Source organism: Cebus imitator, unplaced genomic scaffold (assembly GCF_001604975.1).
Source record: "Cebus imitator isolate Cc_AM_T3 unplaced genomic scaffold, Cebus_imitator-1.0 Scaffold0, whole genome shotgun sequence".
NCBI lineage: Eukaryota > Metazoa > Chordata > Mammalia > Primates > Cebidae > Cebus > Cebus imitator.
This window is the reverse complement of record NW_016107315.1, coordinates 20864020-20869319: the sequence shown is the minus strand read 5'-3', so window position 1 is coordinate 20869319 and position 5300 is coordinate 20864020.

The following is a 5300-nucleotide window of genomic DNA, read 5'->3' as shown; positions in this document are numbered from 1 at the left end:
AGAGAGAGAGAGAGAGAGAGAGAGAGAGAGAGAGAAAAAAAAAGAGAATTCAACTGCCAGTAATATCTTACTGAGAAGGCCATATGGTATTAGCCTGCTGTGTCATGAGAAATAATTCACCTACAGATACTTCTTTCTCTCTTTGGTAAAAAATATCAGGTATTCCTGTTTTTAGGAAATGTTTAGACATTTACAATGGTAACATCATAGTCTCCAAGTTTCACTTAAGGCTCCCGTCTTCCTTTGATGTAAGTTTCTTAAAGGTAAGGCCCATGTTCATTTTATTCACCTCTGTACCCCAAGATCCTAACTATTGTACAGAATATGTCAATAAATAAGTGCCGAATAATAACACACAATTCAGTATATGTTTAACCTATTAATTTCCATTCCTTTTCAGCCTTCTGCTTCTGACACACCAATTATAAATGAAATACAGTTATTCTAACTCATCTTACAATCAGGGGGCCCCACATTTAAAACCCTGCAAGCAATGTTTGTGATTTTGCATTCTTTCCAGACAAAATCTCCTCCATCCTACAGAGGTGATTTGCTCTATGTTCTGTTGTGTCACACCCTTCTCAGTGCCCAACCCTTACAAATGTCCAAAAACTGTTTAGGGGTCTCCCATTTAACTTATTGCCCACTTAAGTGAGTTTTAGACAAGGTTATTTCATATCATATGCTGAAGGTGATAGCTTACAGAAAACCATGAAAATTTATTAGGATTTTAATGGACAAAGACATCACGTTTTAAAAGTGTTCTACTCCCAGTCCACTTCACTTAGGCCTTTTGACTAGTGTAGAGTGCAAGACAATTATGTTTTGTAGAAAATGTGAATTTTTTAAACAGCTTTGGGTGATGTGAAAGTATAGATTGAAACAAAGTCCTGAGTGAAATGGATGATGGAATTCTTGATGTGATTTCCCAAGAACTCTGGGAAACGGATTCATTTTCTAATTCTGTAGCACCTAATTCAGAAATGTTTTCATAGCAAACACTGGAGAATGCAGAGTCTGAAAGCAGTGGTTTAGGACTTTGTCATGGTCTGAGTTTACTGTGGACTATATTCTATAATCACATTGTGAACTTGCTGAGATTGATGAGGTATGTCTGCTACTGGCTGAGGTAGTTGGCAACACATACATACTGGAATGGTCGAGCCTTATATTCTAATGTACAGTATGAGGGGAGTGAATGATGTTTCCAGAGGTTCTAATATAAACATGCTCATTCCTATATTCTCATGAACAGCCCTGTGTTCAATGGTGAGATTTAGGTCCAGGGAACTTGTGTCTCCTGTCTTGAAAAATGTTGCTGACCTCTCTATAATATATTCTGATTGTGCCACCTCTCTTCTGTATCCTTAAAACAAATAAATTCTGTTATTTGCTTGACTGCTGTTGTTGCCTAGTATTTAATATTTAATATTTGCAACTGGCTGGTACCAAGCAAGTGAAAGAGAACTTTTTTTTATTTATTGACTAATTTGCAAAGGCTTCCTAACCCGTATCCCACCCAGCCTTTCCATGTGCCATTTCTTCCTCTATGCATACTTCCATTTCTCCAATGATGTAAGTGATTCTACAGTTATAAGACAGCCATATGGAATCACAGAATTAGTATTTCAGAGTTGGAAGGTAAATTAAAAGTCATCTAGTTTAGTGGAAGGATCTCTCTTTAATATTTTTTACATCTCCTCTCTCAAAAAGGGATGTTCCTCCTCCAATGAGTGATAATGTCTTAGTATAATCATCTTATCCCATGATTCCAACTGACAGAGCAACAAGATTGGTATCACATGCTTTATTCAGCTAGTTACAGTGTCATTTTGATATAATTAAATAGAGGGAGAGAGAAAGGTCTTCTTTATGGTAGAAAACTAATTACCTAATGTGGTAAGGATAATTAATTTGGAAAGTTATTTGGTAATTATAATAGTAATCAATTCAGAGAAGAATTGTCTATGGATGCTAAAACTAGCAGATAAAATTTGAGAAGTAATAGGATACGTACATAATTGCAAAGTTTCCATTCCTCCGGAAATCATTATTAATTAGGAGGGTAAAATAATAGCTTTACGGTTGAGTAGTCTGACAGACACTACCTTAACCAAATGGTCAAAATTATCCTCACTAGTAATGGGACAGATTCACAGCAAGCACCTCCTGATATAATATCCTAGGAATAACAAAGCATTATTTTGGAGTTGGTTCTGTCAAAAACACATTACCTGAATCTAACTGGGAGAAAACATTAAAGAAACTCTGATGCATGTTCTACAAAATACTTGTCTTAAAATATTCAAAAACTATAGTGTCCTGGAATACAAAGGACTCAGGAACTATTCCAGATTTTAAAAATATAAAGATAAATAACATTAGGCAATATATAATCCTGAACATATTGTGCTATAAAGAACGTTATTAGAATAATTGGGAAAATCTAAAAAATACATATAGATTAGTTGATAGTTGTGTATCAATATTCATTTCTTGGTTTTGATAACTATGTTATAATTATATAAGGAGACATCTTTTGTTTTAGGAAACACGTTCAGTAAGATATGAGGGAAAGAACCACATATTTGCAACTCATTCAGAATAAGATGTACACACACACACACACACACACACACACACACACACAAATATTGGGGGGAGGGGGAGAGAGAGAATGATAGAGAGAAGGGATAAAACCAAACAATATGCTGATAACATTGGGAATTTATTAACATGGACTTTGTATTAGGTTTTCAACTTTTCTGTAAGTCTGAAATTGTTTAAATCTTTAAAAGTCAGTTTGATGAAACTTCTAGGAATGCTTTATCAGAACAGGAAAACTAGAAATTACTTATTTTGTATCAAATTTTTTATTTTTAAAGTTCTTTAATGTTTTATATTAGAAGAAATAAATATTCTGATTCAATAAAGATACACTTGTACAACAAAATATTTGTTTTATTTAGTATACTTAGAGCTTTTATGACTTGTGCAAAGGTTCTTTAAACTTACATTGCATCATGGTTACCCATAAATTTCTCACTTGGCATTATAAGTTTTTGAAGCAAAATGAGAACTGGACTGCAAATCAGAAGACCTGGATTCCACCTGTGGTTCTGCCATTAACTAAAGAAATTTCCGAATGCAGATGCTTAGTCTGTAAACCTGACCTTTGGATAAAAAGTGAGGCAACTGGGAGAGAAGAGAAAGACAGGACTAGCTGCAATGACATTTTAATACACATTAGAGGAAACTGTCAAGGGAAAATTCAAGAGATTGTCTAAATCATTGCAACTTTACAAGTGATTATTATTTTTTAGTATTGCCATCTGTTTTTTTTTTTTTTTTGTAGTGACAAGTGGCAAAATGCTTAAAACAGAAGCGTGTGTGTGTGTGTGCACATGTGCATGTTAAAAGACGGAAGAGTGGAGGTTGTGAAGCATATGGCTGTTTCAGCATTTGCCTGCCAAAAAGACAAGGCCAGTAAAGAAAACATGGATAATGAGGAAAGGAGTGACTGTTATGTGTCTTGGTTAACAGAACATTTAAAATTACAACAACCTTGCTGTAATGGATAGTTACTACATGTTTTGATGTTTATATTAGAAAGATAAAGGGAAATAAAGCTATTATTTACATTTTCTCTTTTAACATTTGACATGTTTAATATTCCAGTCCGATAATTACTTATCTGGAAGGAACTTCAGCGTTACAAAGATTTCTTGAAATTGAATTAGTGTCTATTTTATTTCTAGCTAGAGTGACTGCCTGATTGCCTGTAAGGTACACTTATGGTTATCTCACAATAGAGACTCTCATATAACACATCACAAATCACTGGTCACCAATGTGCTTGCACTGAAGCTCATTAAGTATCTTTTAATAGCTCACTGCACACTCAATGTAATAGCTTATAGTTTGCACTTGGAGAACTAATGTTCAATCACCTGTGTTGATAGGAATTGAAGGTAAGAGAAGGAAGGTAATAATCACTCCATTATGGAATATTATTTTGGCTCTAAATACTTTTCTTTCTTTCCTTCTTTCTTTTTCTTTCCCTTCCTTCCTTCCTTTTCTTTCTTTCTTTCTTTCTTTTTCTTTCTTTCCTTCCCTTCCCTCCTTCCCTTCCTTCCCTCCCTCCCTCCTTCCCTCCCTCCCTCTCTCCCTCCATCCATTCTTTCTTTCTTTCCCTTTCTCTCTTTCTCTTTCTTTCTCTCTCTCTCTCTTTCTTTCTTTCTCTTTTTATTTCTTTCTCTCATTCCTTCCCTCCCTCCTTCCTTCCTTCCTTTCTTTTTTCTTTCTTTTTCTCTGTTTCCTTCCTTCCTCCCTTCTTTCTTTCTCCTTCCCTCCTTCTTTCCTTTTTTTCTTCTTTCTTTCTTTCCTTCTTTCTTTTTGTCTATCCTCTGCTTCTTTACAAAAAGGACTTCATGCAGCTTACGAGAAAGGTCAGACAAGTTGGAGTAAAACAGAAACAGAAACAGAAAACAAGATCAGGAAAAGAGAAACAAGAATACATTCATTATAAAATGTAACATTATTTTCATAAGCAAAATTTATCTATTTTTCCTCAGCATTATGGAACATAGAGATTAGAAGAAGCAAAATAAATTATATAGATCATATTATGAAAAAGAAAGAAATATACACTTTCTCAGGTGGACAAATTTGTTATTGTTACCTGAATTTAAATGAAAATTTTAACATGGGTTTTCTATGACAGACACAGAGAAATGCCTACATTCCTTTTTAAATTTTAATTTAATTTTTTGAGAAAATAAAGAACTCATAGCCTTCCAGGGATCTAACAACACAAGAAAAATATCTAGATTCCAAAGGAATCTGTATGCTAGAAAACATCTTGAAATCACACACAATTGAATACTAGGTTGATTACCTTAAACAGTACTTAAGTTACTTTGAGTTTTAATATTGATTGGAAGAAAATTAAAGATTATAATCTTCAATAAAGTAGGATTTTCTGATTTTTTTCTTTCATTCTCCCCTTCCTTTAAATATATAAAAATACACTTTTGACTGGAACTATGAGAAAGCAAATGTGTTCTCTTAACTCTTTCCAAGATTTGAAGAACTAGGAAATGTTTGGGATGGAGGTGTGTGTCAGTGGTGCTAACAGAGAATCCTTACCTCATAAGAATTGAGCCCATGCAGGTTGCAGTGAGCTATAGTTGCACCACTGCAATCCAGTACAGAGCAAGACCCAGGAAAGAAAGGAAAGAAGAAAGAAAAAGAAGAAAGAGAGAGAGAGAGAGAGAGAGAGAGAGAGAGAGAGAGAGAGA